Source organism: Lucilia sericata, unplaced genomic scaffold, assembly GCF_015586225.1.
Source record: "Lucilia sericata isolate MDLA Ls3-8-SP2 unplaced genomic scaffold, ASM1558622v1 Contig000132F_arrow, whole genome shotgun sequence".
In the NCBI taxonomy this organism is placed as follows: domain Eukaryota; kingdom Metazoa; phylum Arthropoda; class Insecta; order Diptera; family Calliphoridae; genus Lucilia; species Lucilia sericata.
This window is the reverse complement of record NW_023994164.1, coordinates 126,150-148,742: the sequence shown is the minus strand read 5'-3', so window position 1 is coordinate 148,742 and position 22,593 is coordinate 126,150.

The window sequence follows — 22,593 nt, the reverse complement described above, 5'->3', positions numbered from 1 at the left end:
ATAAAAGGATGGGGCAGTAAACTGGCTAATGAACGTATACTGGAAATTCTTGGAGGTCAAAATGCTGAGCTGGCCGTGGAAAAATGGGATGTCTTTTACAGGAAAGAAGAACCTGAGGGAACTTTATTTGTAATAGGTATCGACCAGAAATCCATGGCTAGTCTTGCCAAGAATAAAGGTAGGGCTTACTTCGCCTCTAAATCTGTCATATTCAAAATTGGGAAGGTGCCGATTGGAAGGGCTGTTACAACAAGCCTCGAAAAGGACACTAAAAAACCTAAGACCACAGTATCCACTACTGATAACGTTGAGGAGTCAAATCCTAAAATCGAGGAATTTACCATTAACTCGCCAGAAGAAAGTGTAGTTGCCCTTTCCAAAATTGGGAAGGCGCCGATTGAAAGGGCTGTCAAAACCGGCCCCGACAAGGACACTAAAACACCTAAGACAGTACCCAAAGCATCATTAGCAAGTACTAGCAATGTTGAGGAGTCAAATCCTAAAAGCGAGGAGGAAATCACTCACCCGCCAGAAGACAGAACAGCAATGCTCTCCAGAATTGGGAATGTGTCTATTAAAAATACTGCTATTCCTATGCCTGATAAGGACACCGCAGTGCCATCAACAGTACTCACTGCATTAATAGCCACTTCAGGCTATCCGGAGGAGTCAAATCCAAAGAGCGAGGAGGTGACCACCAACTCGCTGGAAGACAGTTTAATGGATGACCATGATTGAGGTTATCCAAATAAACCTCCATCGGAGCGAGACAGCTACCAACGCTCTGATGGCTAAAATCAACACAGGTAAAATACATATAGCTTTAATCCAGGAACCTTGGACGATTCGCAACAAGGTTTCTGGATTAAATCACGTAAATTTCCAACTTTTCTACGCTGATACAGGATCTCGCCCGAGAACATGTATCTTATGTCACAAGAACTTATGTTTTCTCCTCTCAACAGGATTATCAACATCGGATGCAACGGTGCTGAAGCAAGGTCGAGGCAACATATACCTTGCATCTATTTACCTGCCTTTCGATTCTCCGACCCTACCACCAACGTCGGATCTGATGAAACTGGTTGAAGAGGCACAAAGGAAAAATAAGAAAATTGTAATAGGTTGTGATGCCAACTCGCATCATGTAGCTTGGGGTAGTACAAACACCAATCGCAGGGGACAAGCCCTCATGGATTTCTTTAATACTAAAGACTTGATAACATTGAACTTAGGTAATAAAGCTACCTTCGTCAATAGAATCAGAGAAGAAGTATTAGATATAACTATATGTTCAGAAGAGCTTATAAACGAAATTCAGGATTGGAGAGTTTCGGACGAGCACTCCTTTTCTGATCATCGGTACATAAGATTCAAAATACTAAGGCCACCACCAAAGCCGATAAAGTTTCGGAATAAGTCTAAAACTAATTGGACAATGTTCGGGGCCTTACTAAAGAACCGTTTAGGTCAGGACACTTTTCAATGTCGAAATAAAGAGGATATAGATGCCAAAGTGGAAACGTTCACAAGTGCCCTGGTTGAATCGTTCGAGGACAGCTGCCCTCTGCGAGAGCGGAGATCTGCCCAGGAAAAACCCTGGGTAACTGGGGAGATCCGGAACCTTGGGAAGACTCTTCGCAAACTATTTAACCGGGCACGGCGTAAAAAGACCGCAGTATACTGGGATGAGTATCGTAATAAACTTGGTGAATATAAGAAAATCGTTCGAAGAGCCAAACGAGACTCCTGGAAACTTTTCTGTGAACAGGTAGATAGCGTAAATGAGGTATCGAAGATAAAAAAATTCCTATCCAAAACTCATGTCCAACCGGAATCTATGATCGATGACACGGGCAGGAGGCTTGAGGATATGGAGGAGACAATGAAACTCCTAATGGATTCTCATTTCCCACCCGGTATATCGAATAACATAGATGAACCGATATTGGAGGAAGGGGAGGGTAACACGGAAATAGTTATTACAACTGACATGGTTAAAGGGGCAATCAAGAGCTTTGCTCCCTATAAAGCTGCAGGGCCGGATGGAATTTTCCCGGCACTTTTGCAGATGGAGGCGGGACTGGTTTCCGTACATCTGTCACAGATATTCACTGCATGCTTAAAATTGGCATATACCCCAGTTAAATGGCAGGATGCAAGGGTAATATTTATACCCAAACCAGGGAAACCTAGCTATGCGACACCTAAGTCCTATCGACCGATAAGTCTTACGTCCTTCCTACTTAAAACCTTGGAACGGATAGTCGATAGCATGGTTAAAAGCAGCATACCATACAATGACCTTAAATATAAGCAGCATGCTTATGTAAAGGGACGATCGGTGGAGACCGCTTTAAATGAAGTTGTCCACTACATAAGTGAATCTTTCGATAGCAAACTGTATACACTGGCAGTATGCATTGACATCGAAGGCGCTTTCAATAACGTGCACACTGATACCCTTATCCAATCCCTAGACCAGTTTTATGTTGACCGGGTGCTCCGTAACTGGATCAACTACATGCTAAGGAACAGATGGATAAGCTGCGAGATGTACGATATAACTATCAGGAAAAAGGTATTTCGCGGTATACCACAGGGTGGCATTTTGTCACCTTTACTCTGGGTCACCACGATTAATAGCCTCCTAAGGACCCTAACCGAGAAAGGACTTAGACCTGTCTGCTATGCAGACGATGTCGTAATACTTTTAAAGGGAAAGGATCCAAATTACTTGTGTAGAAGAGCTGAGGAGGCTCTGAATACGGCCTTGAGCTGGGCTCAACCGAGAGGCCTCAATGTTAACCCGGCGAAGACGGAAATCTGTCTTTTCACAAGAAAGACAAAAATTTCTACATATACTGAACCTTGCTTCTTGGGCAAGAAGATACCGGTGACAGACAAAGTTAAGTACTTAGGTGTAATACTTGACCGGAAATTAAAATGGAGACACCACATAGAGGATAGGATCAACAAGGCACATCGGTGCTGGGCGATATGTAGGAGAACCATAGGCATGAAATGGGGTCTTAGTCCTACTATGACAAATTGGCTTTATAAAAGTGTAATTAGACCAATTCTAGCTTATGCTTCAATAATCTGGTGGACTGCTTTGGACAAAAAGTGTAATATCAAACTACTACAGGGAGTTCAGCGTACATGCTGCTTGGGTATAAGTGGTGCCATGTGTACTACTTCAACCAAGGCTCTGGAAACGTTGCTAGATATTCCACCCATTGAAACATATATAAGATATGAGGCGGCGCTTACAGCCGAACGGCTCTTTACTTTAGGCGAACTGGCCAAAAACGGTTATAGGACACGTCATCAATGTATACTGGACACATTGGAAGGTTATACACATTCATCGGACGTGCCTGATCGCATACCAGACACTGAATATGTCGGAAACTTTGAAACGCTAATCCCAGATAGAATGTCTTGGTCAAGCGGAACATTAGAGCAAATACCAGTAGGAATCCGTTGCTACACGGATGGCTCTAAATTAGGGGACAAAGTGGGTCTGGGGTTCTATATTGAAGACCCAGAAACAGAAATATACCACCGTTTACCTAATCATAACACAAGCTTCCAGGCAGAAGTACGAGCAATAACGGAATGTGTAAATTGGATTAGAATAAATATGGCGCCCACAGGGCTTAATATATTTACCGACAGCCAGAAGGCAATTTGTGCGATATCAGGTGATAGAATTAAATCTAAGACCGTATTGGATTGTAAGAAAGCTTTAACTGAATACTCTCCCAGAGGTAAGGTTCACATCATATGGGTACCAGGCCACTCGGGAGTAGCCGGCAACGAAAGGGCGAATGTAATAGCTTTAAAGGGAAGGGAGCTCGATGTAGTTAACCTGACAAACGCAAAACCATTCGACGCAACAAAAGCTGAATTAAAAATATGGATGAGAGAATCCCATAAGGCCTCTTGGAATAATGAAACGGTGGGTAGAACCACAAAGATTCTATGGGGTGACCCTGATGAGAGCAAGACGAGAAATCTTCTCAAAATGAGCAAGTCTGAGGTTAGTATGATGGTACGTATTCTCAGTGGACACACAGGATTACGAGCACATCTATACAAAATTGGACGTGCGAATTCAGACGAATGTAGAGCATGTGGAGAGGACAGTGAAACTCTGGAGCACTTTCTTTGCCATTGTCAGGCATTCGTCGAAGTTAGATCCAAGTATCTTGGAAGTGATGTTATTCCAGAAATAACATTCTTAACCAACACCGATTGGAAGATTCTTAGGAATTACGTCCAGGAGACTGAGTTTCTGAACATGGAAAAATAATACATTCAGTGAACAATTTTTTTTTTTTTTTTTTTTTTTTTTTTTTTTTTCTTGAATTGGAGCGCACAACAGGCCCGATAGTGGCCTAGGTGTATTTCTTCGGATTTGATGTAGTATACATCCTCCTATCAACCTACCTACCTACCTACCTATATGCATATTTACTCAATATAAATATTTATCTTATAGAAGGCTTATAAAGCCAAAATGTCTCTGCAGAATTTGCATTATAAACCTTAAATAAAATAGAAATTTGCTAGTAAATAAGGCAATTTAAATATAAGATATAATTAATGAAGAAGTGGTGAAATTAGTTAAATAATACTGAAACAAAAAAAAATAAAAACTTTCCATTACATATTTCTAATTACTATTACTAATAAATTTCTAAACTAAAGCGCACATCATAAAGTCGGTGATTACCTAGCCAATTAAAAAAAAATAAACTCACTGTTATTGTTGGTGTTTTGTCAAAACTTTAATGTTTTGTGAAAGATGCGTTTTGAATTCTTATTGAGTTTAAAATAATTCTTTCATAAGACATTTCTAGTTTTCCTAAAATATTGGGAAAGGTTTCCTGATGAGCTGGCTTAAGCAACCGGCGAAATGCGCATAGGAACTAGCTTCCCCACCATCAATACATTACAGTGAATTTATTTAAAAATTGGGGTTGAAAGCACGATAAGAAACTCTTTAACTTATTTGAAAAAATAATAAAAATCCCGAAATCAATTTTTAAATTAAATTTGCAAGTGCCCGTGCATTTAAAACTGAATACCCTATTCTGTTGTTTTTAAAAAAACAACAAAATAGAAGTTGTTTATTTTGTTTTTATTTTTTTCCCTTACAACTGCATTTAGAGTTGGAAAACAACCAGCCAAGTGTAGAAAGGAATGTAAGAAAAAAAATAAACTCACTGTTATTGTTGGTGTTTTGTCAAAACTTTAATGTTTTGTGAAAGATGCGTTTTGAATTCTTATTGAGTTTAAAATAATTCTTTCATAAGACATTTCTAGTTTTCCTAAAATATTGGGAAAGGTTTCCTGATGAGCTGGCTTAAGCAACCGGCGAAATGCGCATAGGAACTAGCTTCCCCACCATCAATACATTACAGTGAATTTATTTAAAAATTGGGGTTGAAAGCACGATAAGAAACTCTTTAACTTATTTGATAAAATACTAGTAGTTTACTTAAATTGTTAACTTTAATAACTTGTGGATCGAACATCGAACTTCAAAAAAATAAAAAAAACAAAATCAAAATAACCATCATATGCACGAACAAATATTACTAAAATAAATTCTTATTCATACATACAACATCAAACGCAGTGTGATCATCGAGGCCCCAATGACAACAGCAGCAACGAACTTAAAATTGGTGAGTGTATCAAACACAATTGTATGTATTTGTCGTTTTGTTTTTTCATATAAATAGTAGAGACGCAACATAATCTTAAACATTTTATTTCTATTTGTCCAAATAGTCGTTTAAAGAAAAGCTAATGAAACATTTAAGTTTGGTTTTGTTGCTTCGAACATTAATGTAAAAATAATGATTTTGACATTTAATTTGTTTTCATCATCATAAATTTTAGAATTTAGTAATTTTGCTTTGCAGTAAAAGTCTTTTCATTGGTTAATCTTTCATTTGACTACTATGCGCTTTTCATTTTTTTTGTAATGTAAGGAAACTTTATAACGAAATTAGTATTTATTTTAATATAAATATAAGTAAGTTTAACAATATTAACAGTCCGTTATATGTACTTTTAAAATTAATTATATTTTTTATATTTTTTTTCCTCTATATACTGAAATGTTTTGAATAAATATACATTAATTATGGATTTCTAATTTAAAGAATTCGTTTCTTTCGGTGAGTGGAAAAGAACAGAGTAGTTAGCATCGATTATGGGGTTTTATGTTCATCAAATTAAGCCTATAAAGCCAAGGTAGGCTAGGGTAGAGAGGCTCAGGACTCCAATAACATCTGGAGAACCTATTTATATAATGTTAGTAATTGATTTTTTTTGGATCTTGTTATCAAGGGGACATTTGTTATTATATGCAGTATTTAACCAGTGTACAGACTTTTTTCACTAAACGGGAGTCTTTAATAAAACTTTTATGTGACAAGTCCTCCTTTAAGTTCTGCAATAAGCACATTTTGTTAATGACTAGTCTCTAATACTTACATACATATTTCATTTCAATATGACTTAAAGTCTTTTATTGATAGCAATATGATGGTATTTGTTACAAGGAAAAGGAAAAGAGCCGCCATCTTACGCCAAAATTGCCAGAAGTAGGCACCGGGACGATCTCTGCTATGCAGTTTACGATGCCGGTAATCCGACAGGCAAAATTCCAATAGACAAACGGAGTAGAATAGAGGGCAAACAACCAATAGAGAGCGAGAGCTGCGAGTTCAGCATGGGCGTGATGTTGATGAGGTTGGCATCTCACTAATGTGTTAGCACCCTAAAGAACTTGGCGGAAAGTATCCCTCCTCCCTGGGACGGAGCTAGGCTGGGACTGGCAAAGAAGAGCGAGCTTCCGGTGCTCTTAAAGTCCACTGTCTACATAAAAGGATGGGGCAGTAAACTGGCTAATGAACGTATACTGGAAATTCTTGGAGGTCAAAATGCTGAGTTGGCAGTGGAAAAATGGGATGTCTTTTACAGGAAAGAAGAACCTGAGGGAACTTTATTTGTAATAGGTATCGACCAGAAATCCATGGCTAGTCTTGCCAAGAATAAAGGTAGGGCTTACTTCGCTTCTAAAGCTGTCATATTCAAAATTGGGAAGGTGCCGATTGGAAGGGCTGTTACAACAAGCCTCGAAAAGGACACTAAAAAACCTAAGACCACATCAGTATCCACTACTGATAACGTTGAGGAGTCAAATCCTAAAATCGAGGAATTTACCATTAACTCGTCAGAAGAAAGTGTAGTTGCCCTTTCCAAAATTGAGAAGGCGCCGATTGAAAGGGCTGTCAAAACCGGCCCCGACAAGGACACTAAAGCACCTAAGACAGTACCCAAAGCATCATTAGCATGTACTGGCAATGTTGAGGAGTCAAATCCTAAAAGCGAGGAAGAAATCACTCACCCGCCAGAAGACAGAACAGCAGTGCCATCAACAGTACCCACTGCATTAATAGCCACTTCAGGCCATCCGGAGGAGTCAAATCCAAAGAGCGAGGAGGTGACCACCATCTCGCTGGAAGACAGTTTAATGGATGACCATGATTGAGGTTATCTAAATAAACCACCATCGGAGCGAGACAGCTACCAACGCTCTGATGGCTAAAATTACCACAGGTAAAATACATATAGCTTTAATCCAGGAACCTTGGACGATTCGCAACAAGGTTTCTGGATTAAATCACGTAAATTTCCAACTTTTCTACGCTGATACAGGATCTCGCCCGAGCACTCCTTTTCTGATCATCGGTACATAAGATTCAAAATACTAAGGCCACCACCAAAGCCGATAAAGTTTCGGAATAAGTCTAAAACTAATTGGACAATGTTCGGTACCTTACTAAAGAACCGTTTAGGTCAGGACACTTTTCAATGTCGAAATAAAGAGGATATAGATGCCAAAGCGGAAACGTTCACAAGTGCCCTGGTTGAATCGTTTGAGGTCAGCTGCCCTCTGCGAGAGCGGAGATCTGCCCAGGAAAAATCCTGGGTAACTGGGGAGATCCGGAACCTTGGGAAGACTCTTCGCAAACTATTTAACCGGACACGGCGTAAAAAGACCGCAGTATACTAGGATGAGTATCGTAATAAACTTCGTGAATATAAGAAAATCGTTCGAAAAGCCAAACGAGACTCCTGGAAACTTTTCTGTGAACAGGTAGATAGCTTAAATGACGTATCGAAGATAAAAAAATTCCTATCCAAAACACATGTCCAAGCAGAATCTATGATCGATGACACGGGCAGGAGGCTTGAGGATATGGAGGTAATATTTATACCCAAACCAGGGAAACCTAGCTATGCGACACCTAAGTCCTATCGACCGATAAGTCTTACGTCCTTCCTACTTAAAACCTTGGAACGGATAGTCGTTGCATGGTTAAAAGCAGCATACCATACAAAGGCCTTAAATATAAGCAGCATGCTTATGTAAAGGGGCGATCGGTGGAAACCGCTTTAAACGAAGTTGTCCACTACATAGGTCAATCTTTCGATAGCAAACTGTATACACTGGCGGTATGCTTTGACATCGAAGGGGCTTTCAATAACGTGCACACTGATACCCTTATCCAATCCCTAGACCAGTTTTATGTTGACCGGGTGCTCCGTAACTGGGTCAACTACATGCTAAGGAACAGATGGATAAGCTGCGAAATGCACGATATAACTATCAGGAAAAAGGTATTTCGCGGTATACCACAGGGTGGCATTTTGTCACCTTTACTCTGGGTTACCACGATCAATAGCCTCCTAAGGACCCTAACCGAGAAAGGACTTAGACCTGTCTGCTATGCAGACGATGTCGTAATACTTTTAAAGGGAAAGGATCTAAATTACCTGTGTAGAAGAGCTGAGGAGGCTCTGAATACGGCCTTGAGCTGGGCTCAACCGAGAGGCCTCAATGTCAACCCGGCAAAAACGGAAATCTGTCTTTTCACAAGAAAGACAAACATTTCTACATATACTGAACCTTGCTTCCTGGGCAAGAAGATACCGGTGACAGACAAAGTTAAGTACTTAGGTGTAATACTTGACCGGAAATTAAAATGGAGACACCACATAGAGGATAGGATCAACAAGGCACATCGGTGCTGGGCGATATGTAGGAGAACCATAGGCATGAAATGGGGTCTTAGTCCTACTATGACGAATTGGCTTTATAAAAGTGTAATTAGACCAATTCTAGCTTATGCTTCAATAATCTGGTGGACTGCTTTGGACAAAAAGTGTAATCAAACTACTACAGGGAGTTCAGCGTACATGCTGCTTGGGTATAAGTGGTGCCATGTGTACTACTTCAACCAAGGCTCTGGAAACGTTGCTAGATATTCCACCCATTGAAACATATATAAGATATGAGGCTGCGCTTACAGCCGAACGGCTCTTTACTTTAGGCGAACTGGCCAAAAACAGTTATAGAACACGTCATCAATGTATACTGGACACATTGGAAGGTTATGCACATTCATCGGACGTGCCTGCTCGCATACCAGACACGGAATATGTCGGAAACTTTGAAACGCTAATCCCAGATAGAATGTCTTGATCAAGCGGAACTTTGGAGTAAATACCAGTAGGAATCCGTTGCTACACGGATGACTCTCAATTAGGGGACAAAGTGGGCCTGGGGTTCTATATTGAAGACCCAGAAACAGAAATATACCACCGTTTACCTAATCATAACACAAACTTCCAGGCAGAAGTACGAGCAATAACGGAATGTGTAAATTGGATTAGAATAAATATGGCGCCCACAGGCGCCACCGACAGCCAGAAGACAATTAGGGCGATATCAGGTGATAGAATTAAATCTAAGACCGTATTGGATTGTAAGAAAGCTTTAACTGAATACTCTCCCAGAGGTAAGGTTCACATCATATGGGTACCAGGCCACTCAGGAGTAGTCGGCAACGAAAGGGCGAATGTAATAGCTTTAAAGGGAAGGGAGCTCGATGTAGTTAACCTGACAAACGCAAAACCATTCGACGCAACAAAAGCTGAATTAAAAATATGGATGAGAGAATCCCATAAGGCCTCTTGGAATAATGAAACGGTGGGTAGAACCACAAAGATTCTGTGGGGTGACCCTGATGAGAGCAAGACGAGAAATCTCCTCAAAATGAGCAAGTCTGAGGTTAGTATGATGGTACGTATTCTGAGTGGACACACAGGATTACGTGCACACCTATACAAAATTGGACGTGCGGATTCAGACGAATGTAGAGCATGTGGAGAGGACAGTGAAACTCTGGAGCACTTTCTTTGCCATTGTCAGGCATTCGTCGAAGTTAGATCCAAGTATCTTGGAAGTGATGTTATTCCGGAAATAACATTCTTAACCAACACCGATTGGAAGATTCTTACGAATAACGTCCAGGAAACTGAGTTTCTGAACATGGAAAAATAATACATTCACAGAACAACAGGCCCGATAGTGGCCTAGGTGTATTTCTTCGGATTTGATGTAGTATACATCCTCCTATCAACCTAACCTAACCTAATTACCAAATTTTACACAAATTATTTTTCTATAACTCTCTTAAATATTGTGAAAATCGGTCCACATTTGTCGGCAGTCTCTATAAAAACCACAACAACCTATAGGTATAGCGATACAATTCTACACAAACAAGTTTTATGTGAACCATGGCATAGCTCTGCCATAATGTGAACCTACATACATATGTATATCTCTAATTAATTTCATGGAAAAATCGTGTTGTTTTAGAGTCTAGCGATAACCATTCGTAAGCTGGACCAATTTTAAAAAAAAGTATTTTCTAATTATTTTTTTAAATTTTAGTATATGGGCAATTTCGTGGGGTAACAATAACACGATTTTAGTTTCAATGAAATTTTTTAGTGATATATGTAAGTAGGTTCACATCATGGCAGAGTTTCGCCACGACCCCCTCTAAGACCGGCAATTCTTGACCGATAGAGCTGAAAATTTCTGTTTGGCTTCTTTACAATAGTTCTAACCTTGGTTGGGTCACTTGACACGAAATTGCCCATATATATTTTTGATACAATATATATGGGTTATCATTTGTAAGGCCGCATCCAATGGTGAAAAATCATAAATAACGGCCTCCTTATAATTGTCATATTCCAAACAAAATATGTATATTATTGTAAGGTTTTTATAAAAATTAAAAAAAAATGCACAACAGAGTTGGCAGAGTTTCGCCACGACCCCCTCTAAGACCGGCAATTCTTGACCGATAGAATTTCTGTTTGGCTTCTTTACAATAGTACTAACCTTGGTTGGGTCACTTGACACGAAATTGCCCATATATATTTTTGATACAATATACAGTAGGACCTTGATTAACCGTGATTCGATTATCCGGCAACATCAATTATCCGGGATGGAAAAATAAATTTTTTTGCATCGATTTAATTTTATTTTGGATTGACTTAAATTTTTCTGCATCGTTTAACCGTTATTACCTCTATTATCCGTGATTATAAGCAAAATTCTATTTTTTAACAACCATGTACAATTAGAACAAATCTACTGTTTTCTGACAAAATTATTTTTTTTTATATTTTTGAAACATGTATGAATATAAAATCCTTGAATTATTAACTTTTTATATAAATATACATTTTCATTTATTAATTAATAAAAATATCTATTAAAAAACTAGCCAAAATTGGCACTCAATTAACCGGGAAAATCGATTGTACAGAATGCTTCCGGTCCCGACCATCACGGAAAATCGAGGTCCCACTGTATATGGGTTATCATTTGTAAGGCCACATCCAATGGTGAAAAATCATAAATAACGGCCTCCTTATAATTGTCATATTCCAAACAAAATATGTATATAATTGTAAGGTTTTTATAAAAATTAAAAAAAATGCACAACATTATCAAGTTTTGTACACTGCACTATGATTCAGACGACCACTTTCTTTGGCCAAAACTATTTTTTTATGTCGCATTTTAACAAATTTTTCAATGCAGTATTGTAGGCCATACTTCGGAGCTATAGAAAATGTATTTTTATTTCATCAACATTAAATTACTCTTTAATAACAAGCCACTAAAGTTGCTTTTTTCATAAAATGTAATTTCGAATACAGATTTTTGCAGATTATTTTTTCCACTTTCAGCGAAAAAAAAAACAAATTAAAAAATTAATGTTGGATATAAAAGATAAAAGGAAGTACTTTAATAACACAAGTTTACAAATTAATATTTTTTGTTTGCTCATGGAATGAAACATATATTTTGGGAAAGGGCTATGTCCGGTGGTTAATTAACAATTTTTATTTTTTTCCTATACGTCGAAATTTTGAGATAAAGTGGTTTTTATTAAGCATCCTTCTCCAGTAGTGCTGGAAAAATATTTGAAAATGAGAATTGTTTTTTGAGTGCTTCCTCCTGTTTTGGGAACCTAACAACCAACTCAGAAAAAAATTCAATTATACAAAATTTAGGACTTTCTTAACCCATTTTTTTACCACTTTTTTTGTTTTTTACCCGATTTTTAGTAATTGTTTTGTTAGATTTTTTTAAAAAATTAAAAAAAAATAATTCCAAAAAAAATTATTGACATTTTGTTCCATACTTACAAACTGTATTTATCCAACATAATTCATTTCTTACATTCTCATTTATACTTTTTCTAAAAAAATCTTAAAAGTGTGAGTGATAAGATTATTGCAACGTAATTTTTAATATTTTCGTGACAGGAATCGATTGTTAGAGTGTTGTAAGGAAGACAAGTAAAATTTTTTATATAAAAAATAACTACAACTCTAAATATCCAATTTTTTCCTCCTAATAATAATTCAAAAATTCTACGTCCTAGATTTTTTTAATATATTTTCTGGACTTAGACGTCCAAAATAAAAAAAATTTATATAGGTTTTATATAATGAGCAAAATCGTTGTAAACTAGTATAATTAACGTAAAAAGCTGACCCAAAAAGAATGTGGGGGTACGTAAAACATGGATGTTTGGTATAACTTCTTAAATCTTTGCGATCACCAACTTCATATAAGCTTTTAAAAAAGTCCGACCAGTATGAAACTTTAAGAATCTCTTTGTCGGAAATAATGGAATTTTATTCGGGAAAACTGACATTTTGTTATAAAGGGGTATTTTCTTTAAATATTCCAAAATTTAGCAAATATCGTTAAATATTGGAGAATAAAATTTTAAAGTTGGATAGTAATTTAGAACTATAATATAATTAATTTAATTAATAACTCAAATTTATTTTTTCGATAAATTTGAAATATACCTATCTAACGGTTTAAAATAATAACTCCATATTTTAAATTTCTGTTAAAACTTAAATTTCTTAACTATGTAAATTGGCATATTTTTCTGTCATTGCACTTAAATTTTAAGCAAAATAGTATATCTATTACACCATAAAAATATTTTTTGGACACATTTTTAGTTTTGGCCAAAAAAGTGGTCATCTAAACCATAGTGCACTGTTAAACACGGATTCAAAAAACCTTTTAAATGATAAATGTTAAAAAATTTAAATATATCTAAAAAGAATAAAAGAATGGTTTTTCAACCTGGGTGAATTTTCCTTCTAAATATGTAAAAACTGTCCAGCTTACGAAGGGACAACAGTAAACCCCATAACAATAAATATTTTAAGAAGGGTAATTAAAGCACCTTTTTTGAGGTGCATCTAATATTTTAATTAGATTTCGAACGAATATAACATTTTTAACTGTTTTTAATTAAAAACTGGAAACATTTTTATATAAAAAAATTTTAAAAATAGTCGTAATCGGTCAAAATAATCGATTATTGGGCCCGATTAATCGACTTAAAAATGGAAACTAAAATAGTTGATCGAAAAAATCTAAAATCGATTATTGGCTTTTCATACCATTCACTACTTCAAACCAGTAAAAAAATATTTCGAATTTATTGTAAGAAATTTTAATTATAATTGACGGTTTCCAAAAATTGATCTCAATCTCAACAATTTGAATCATAAATCGCTGAAAAAAGATCTAGTTCTAAAGAAGGTGTATATGTTCTGTAAAGCTTCTCTAGAACTATATCTGAGGATAGCAAACTCTAACTTAAATCATTGATTAAAGAACTAGTTCCAGAAACGTTCCATTAAACGTGTTTGTTGATGCGTAACGCAAAAATTTTTGGTTGTGAATATTTTTGAAATTGAGTTTACAATTATAATGATATTTTTAATTAAAAGTCAAAAGGGAAGACACAAATGAAATCCTTTGTAAATAATATTACAATTCAAAAAATTTTTGGAAATGTATATTGAATATAAGATTTTAGTTTAGCTTTGTGCCATTTTCCATAGGAAGTGGCCCTTTTAAAATACGAACCGATATTTCTACAGATAACCAGTAAACATTAATTTTTATGTTGTACATAATTAATTAATAATTAAAATTGGCATACAAGAATATGTACAAAAAATCCTAAAATGTGCTAAACAAGTGACAAAAAACATCGTAAAAACATTTCAATAATGCTCTATATAATTAGAGGAATAACAGAAATAATACAAAAAATTATTATGAGGTACAAAAGCTTATGAATTAACCCTTTTTAGACATATTGGATTGAAAATTTACCGTAAAAAAGGATTACATAAATTATCAGTTTCAAAAACAAAATTATTCTTTTAAAAATGTTCACCTCAAGTTAACTCCATAGTCAAAAAGGGTTAAAGTATAATTTTTTATACTTAATATAGAATGTTTTGTTTTATTTCTGTTATTCCTCTAATTACATAGAGCGTTATTCAAATAGTGTTTTTTCGAATTTTTGAACTTTAGTGTTCCCTTTGTTTCCAAGTGCCTTAAAGGGTTAATCTATATTTCTCTATATATTTCATATTATCTGGACTATAATACTCTGAAAATACTTTATTTAAAATGTACATTAGAAAAGAATTAATACGTATTCTCTAAAATATTACAATAAAATTAAATTTTCTCGAAATCCGCCGAGTTCAAGTCGCTGGAACAGCTAAACTGTAAGATATATAGATCTAATTTTTTACCGTTTAATATCCATATCTATTATCCATAAATCCCCATGAGATCTCTTAAAAATTTTGAAATTTCTTTAACAAAGTTTCAAAAAAACTGAAATTGGAGATTTGAAACGGGCGTTGAAAAAATCAAACTTTTTTGACCATAGCTGAGAACAAGTTTGCGTTATCTTATAAGGGCAATAACTAATATTCGAGTAATTATAGATACATATATTTTAAGTAACAAAATGTTTTTTTAGAAAATATTCCAAAAAGTAATTTTTTTGTCATATTTCGAATTCATGTGCTGTGTGCCTGGGGAATTTGCTATAACTTTTAAAGTTTTCAAGCAATTTTTGTGTTTTATATCTTTCCGAAATGCTAACTTTGTGCACATTGCGATTCCTTTACACTAAAGTTCAAAATTTATTACTAAATGGCCAAATTTGAGCAAAAACTGGAAAAATCGATATTTCCCCTTTGTAGTGCACTCGGAAACTTCAGAGCCGTTGCGGCACCTGTAAACGTTATCCAATCAGCCTAATTTTTTGTATGAGATAGTTATACAACCCAGAGAACAATTCTGGAGGGGGGAACGGGCAAAATTCGCAACTTCGTTTTTTAGAGCACTCTCAGTGTACACTAAACAGGTATATGCAATCGAACAGCTGATAATTTTTTTGTTTTCTTATTTGCATACCTTCTCTGTCAAAATATGTTTTTGTTTATTTGAAACAAAATAAAATTTTAATAATAAAAAAATTTTAAATGTTTAGTTTGTAAAAAAATAATAGTGTTTGCACAAAAAATACATTTCAACCATCTTCCGCATTGCGCCCTTTCTGAGGTCCGCTGTCTTTAGCCAAACTTCATCCGTTTAGAATAGAACTTTAATGGTACAAATCAGGTCATTCCAGATATCAACTATCCCCCGTATTGCGCACGTTGAGAAGGCTGTTGTCTTTAGCCACACTTTGGTAGCCACAACACAACTTTATTGGCACAAATCAGGCCAACCAATAGCATCCAGCTTAATATAAGTATATAAACATACATATCCCTTAAAATTCCATTTAAAATCACTGCATGTTTTTTGAAATAAAATTAAGAATTTTTTTAAAAGACAAACATCAAAAAATATTTTAATTTATTTTGACATTGAGCTCATACAATTACAAAAACAAAATACATGTTGTTTTTGTATTGTTGTAGTGATGCATATACCTGTTTAGTGTACCCTGAGCACTCTAATGTATATAGATAACAATTGTTGTCTAAACAATTGTTTAGACAACACTGTCATAACGGCGTTATAACGCTAATAAATGCCGTCTGTACCTGCTAATTTTTTATTATGATAACAATTTGACGTTTAGCATAATAAATATTTGTCTAATATAGACACGGGGTTAGTTTGAAAGGAGAATGATATGTAAGGCGACCAGATTTTGGAAATGAAAATAGATGACATAAAGAAAAGAGTAAAACATTTTTTTAAATTTTTTTACATATTTTTCAGAAATGATTATGATTTTTTATGCATTTGTTTTGTTAAAATACAAACAAACCAAATTTAAAGATTTTAAGAAAGATATTTTTTTTTAAGTAAAGAGAATGATTTCTTTTCTTATTAAAATGAAAAAATTACGTATTTAATTCCCATGCGAATATTTTGCAACAAAATTAACATCACTATTGCACATTTTCTTATTTTATTTATTTTTATTGCAATTTTTGATAAATTATTGCAATTATGGATAAATTGCATTATATTTAGCATACATCACAATATGAACAAGTTGGAGTGCTATATTCGGCTGTGCCGAATCTTAAATACCCTCCACCAGCAAGCTATTTTTAATTAAAACCCATTTAACTATCTAATTTTTAGATAACTTGGCAAAATTGTTGTTTCCGTATTGATATGCATAAGTCAATCTAATTTTAATTAAGTCCAGAAAAATTTATATTAATAGGCCAGTTCGAAAACATTTTAATATAATGATTTATCTATACACAGAACATATACATATATAGATATCATCATTTAATAAAGAATTAAGTGGTATTAAGTGATTTTCAGAAGTTAACCTTATATGGGAGCTAAGACAACTTATGGACCGATCCGGAAAAAAATTCCGTAGAATGATTTATATGCTCACAAAACATATTCCAGTCGTACTTTATCCCGGTAAGTGATTATCGGAAATGAACCTTATATGGGAGTGGTATTAAGTGATTTTCAGAAGTAAACCTTATATGGGAGCTAAGACAACTTATGGACCGATCCGGAAAAAAATTCCGTAGAATGATTTATATGCTCACAAAACATATTCCAGTCGTACTTTATCCCGGTAAGTGATTATCGGAAATGAACCTTATATGGGAGTGGTATTAAGTGATTTTCAGAAGTAAACCTTATATGGGAGCTAAGACAACTTATGGACCGATCCGGAAAAAAATTCCGTAGAATGATTTATATGCTCACAAAACATATTCCAGTCGTACTTTATCCCGGTAAGTGATTATCGGAAATGAGCCTTATATGGGAGCTATGACCAATTATGGGCCTATCCGGAAAAAATTTCGTAGAGTGATTCATATTTGACAAAACATATTTGTGTCGAATTTTATCAAGATAGCTATATTTGACAATGAAATATGTGCCTTTAAGTGATTTTCGGAAGTGGGCCTTATATGGGAGCTATAACCAATAATGGACCGATTCGTAAAAAATTTAGTAGAATGATTTGTATGTATATAAAACATATTTGTGTGGAATTTTATCCCTATAGCTTTTGATAGTATGATTTCTGTTCATATTATATTTGCATGTACAAAATTTTGTGTTGATAACGATATATTTGAGGGAGTTATTAGCGATAAACTAATTTCCGGGAATATATACCTTTGTATGGGGGCAATGAGAAATATTGGATCGATTGTAAAGATTTTGAACATAATCGATCACTGCTTTGAAAAAATAATGTGTGGCAAAATTCATCGAAATATTTTTGGTAGTTTCTTGTTAAGAATTAGGAAAAAAACGTAATTTTTTTCGAGGTAGGCTGAAATTTATGCTCATAACTTTTTAAGTTGTGAACCGATTTCGCTGATTTTCAATACCAAACTGCTTATGATAATAATAAATATTTTGGGTGAATTTGGTTGATTTCCTTTGCTTAGTTTTAACGTGAGCGTGTTTTAGGCAGACAGACAGACAGACGGACAGATGGACATAGCTAAATCGACTCAGAATTTCATAAAGACCCAGAATATATATATTTTGTTGGGTCTTAAATTAATATTTCTTGGTGTTACACACAGAACGACAAACTTATATATACTAGGGTGATCGACTCGATTTTTCAACCGGTTTTAAAACCGATTTTTTCTCCTTTACCAGTGTCGGTTTTTTCTTAATGTTGATTTTTCGAATATCGAATAACCCGGTTTTTTCACTTTTTAAAAACCGGTTTCGAATAGTTTTATTTGCTTTGTATTCAAAGATTATTTAAATGAAATTTTTAAGTAAATAATAATACAGCCCGTCTAAATTTTAAAAATATTTGAGTCGAGGAACTAGCGTATATTTTTCTAGAGCTCCTTTGGTTAAACTTTTTTGATTTTCCTAATTAATTAAAAACATTTATTTCTAAAATTGATAACTGTTTGAGAAAATGTTATCAATCTTAAAATTATATTCCAATTACAATAATTAATTTACGGCTGAAATTTTATGTAAGTGTTGGAATGCCTATGCAAATTTCCTAAACAGGGCTTTTAAAATAAGCTAGGATTACATAGTACCTTATGTTTAACAGAAGTGTCCCTCTTTTTCCTAATTTTTTTATATTAAAGAAATAATGTAAATCAGACGACTAGATCTAAAGTTATAATCTTTTAAACTGTTAAAAATCATTTCGGGCCATGTTTTATTAATCAAATTTAAACATAAACATTAAGTTTTTCAAATTAAAATATATTTTTTTTATTTATAACGAAAAACCGGTTAACCGGTTTTTTTCTGAATTTGAAAAATATCAACCGGTTTTTTTAAATGTCAACTATTCGAACTATTCGAAAACCGGTTTTTGGAAAATGTCGAATAATCGATCACCCTAATATATACCCTCTATCACCACTGATGGTGGTGGAGGGTATAAAAAACGAAAATAAAATGATTTTGGGCATTATTTGGTTGACAGAGGGGCATTTCCAAATTGCCTAAAAATAGTGCTGACCAATTGGAATATTGTCAAATATTCATCTATTAATCCAAAACTACCTAGATTAAAGACTTTTACCCAAAATATAATATTTTAAAATATTTCTGAGATTTTATTTACCATTTTGTAAACGATAAAATTATAAATTTTAGATTTTATGTTAAAAGAAGTCTATAAACCTAAAATTAACGAAAAATGCTGAGATGTGAGAAAAAATTTAAAAACCAACTTATTGTTGGCTTAAAATAGGGTTGAGCGTACAATAAAAATCTTATATTTGTCAATGGTTTAATGAAGGTATTTTAAGCTACTTGACTTTTATGAATTAATAAAATTTGTTTTAATTTACCAAAAAAAATAAATATTAATCAAGGTTTTGAAATTAAGATGACAAAAGATAACATATTATGGAAATAGATGACAGAAAGAGGACATAAATTTTAAAGGCAGTCAGTAAAAATAGATGATTGTCCTCTAAAAAGAGACGTATGGTTAGATTAAGATATCTTACATCAAATCCGAAGATGGCCTCCAATGGGACTGTTGTGCGATCCTTTACCAGTGTCTCCGGTGGGAATCGAATCCAAAATTTTCGGACTAGAACATTAAACCACCAAAGGCACAATTATTTATTAGGTTCTGTTGTTTTTGTTATACATATGGGCAATTCCATATGATTGTATGTGACGATCGTACACCTTCAGAATGATAAAGATTTTGTAAAAATAGGAGTATTTGGAAAACATTTAATTATTCTCTTCCATTCAGAGAATACTATATTTGCATTCGGAACCTTGTTTTCCTAAATATGGATTAAAATATGGCGATATCATACGTGACAACAAATGGAAGTATTTTTAAAGATACATACATGTAAATATTTACGAAAATCTGTCAATTCTTTTGTTTTAATTTCTTACACTATGGGACCTATTTTTCATTCGTAATCCATAATTTTTAAATAAAAAAATAATATAATTTTATAATAAACATTTTTGAATATCGTACGTGATACATCGTATGTGAAAGATTTTTCTACAGAATTCTTATTAGGTTATAAAATATATATTTTGGAAATATGTACATACATGCATACACATACTTCAACAAATAAAAAGGAGTAGGAAAGTGCAGTCGGACATGGCCGACCTATACACATATGTACATGTTTATAATAAATTTATAAAAAAAAATAAAAAACATGGGTTATATGCAACTGGGTCAAATATGGACCGCTAATTATTTGCGCTAAATTTTATCATAATACAAGTGATTAGAAGTGAGTTACGGACGTTTAAGTGTTTTTCTGAAATAAACTTTGAACGGAACTGGGGTCAAATGAAGTCCAATCGTTATGAAAATCGGCATAATGGTTTAGGCTTACATTTTAGATCTGCAGATTTTTGAAGGGATAGTTTTACCTAGCAAAAACAAGGTAATGACTTTCAATTGACTACTCATATCGTCTGGATTACCTAGAAGTTGTCTAATAAAGTATTAATAATTATGTGTTATATAAATACTTTCTAATTCATTAGACATCTTGCCAGTGAAAATATAGAAGCTGTATACGTTTTTCCATGCGATTTACAATGACTACATTTTATAATTACTTGTAATCGTTTGTGGTAAGTACTTGCATCCAATGGCACCATCATGTGCCATTAAATTATGAGCTAAAAAGTGATATTTGCGGGACCGTTTGTATGACAGCAGAGTGTAAAAATAGACCGATTTCAACAGTTGTCGTCTTTGGTCCTACAAAAGATCTTATACCAAATTTTGTTGAATTATCTTAAAAAATGCAAAAGTTATAAGGGTTTTACTTTTTCAGTCGTGGTCATGGAATTGCTAAAATCATGGGATAAATAAAAATGTTTAACTGTAAAGTATGCGCCGTCCTAAAGTCGTTCATATAGTTATATATACTTTTTTAAATCATATTATTTTCGGTCTAAGAGCAATTATTTCTTGAAAACTATTTTATCACGAATTAACCATTTCCATTTAAAACTGGTTTGTTTTTTTTAATTTATTAACGAAAAAGTAAAATATCATAAACTATTTAAAGCCGTTGCTTATAGAAAAAAAATCAATAATTTCATAAAAATAATTTTTTCCTCCCAAATTGTAAAAATTGAATTTATATAAATATATTTTCAGTGTATTTGTTGCTTACATTAATTTGCATATTTTTAATTTTTGTAAGATATAAATTGTTTTTTTGTTTTAATTTCTTGCTGTTGGTCAGAAATGTGTGCTTTGTTAATGAGACTAACAAAAAACTTTCAGTTTATAACTTGAGTTCCTCAGAGTGTGTTAACGGTAAAATTTAAAATCAATTTGTATAACGAATTCAAAAACGATTAACATATTTAATTATAATTAAATACTTAAGGTTAGATTACTACATATTTTTTAGTTTTGCTTTTAACTTGAATATTTTAATTTAAAAATGTATTTTTTTTTGTGTTAAGTTTGAAAGTGAAAATACAAATAGTTTTAATGTAGTATAAAAATAAATTATAAAAAAAATTAACAAAAGAAGGAAAATGATTTCATTTTGCACTGAATAGCACACAATGATGATATTTCTAAAAAAGGGTAACAAAGCTGATTTGAAACGACGAGGACACATCTTGAGCGGAAGTGTTATTGTGATACAATTTTGAATTTTTACCTAAATGTTTATCAATAGGACATTTTGGGCAAAAGAAAAATTAAAAAGTATTCAGAAAAAACTTACATTGAAATCTACTTTTCACCACTTATTTATTGGCATATTCATTGAAAGCAAGTACTTCCACACTCGCTTATAAATGCGTACTTAAAGTACATTAAAAATATGGAGTTAAAAAAAATTAGTTAGAATTTACGTCCTTTTTAAACAGAAATTATGTTTTTTTAATTATACGTTTATTTAGTATTTCAAATACCTAATCTTCAATTTATAATAATGATGTTTTTTTATTATTAAATACTCTGATATACACTAGTTTTTACAAAAGATATTTCGATTAAAAACGAATGTATTTACAGAGTTGAAGTATCTGTCTGATATTTAACCATTTCAGCCTTTCCAATTGTGCAGCATGTACTTATATAACTGCGGGTTTACCACAGTATTCTATATATTTATGTATATTTAGCTACGAATTCTCCTAAAGAAATCATTTTTTCCAATTTATATATGGGCAATTTCGTATCAAGTGACTCAACTTATAAAATCCATGTCTTCCGATTTGGATGAAACTTGCAGCATGTTTAGTACTATTGGATAGTTGGCCAGACACAAATTTATACAATTTCCTTTAAGGGTTTTATAGTCCCATAATGT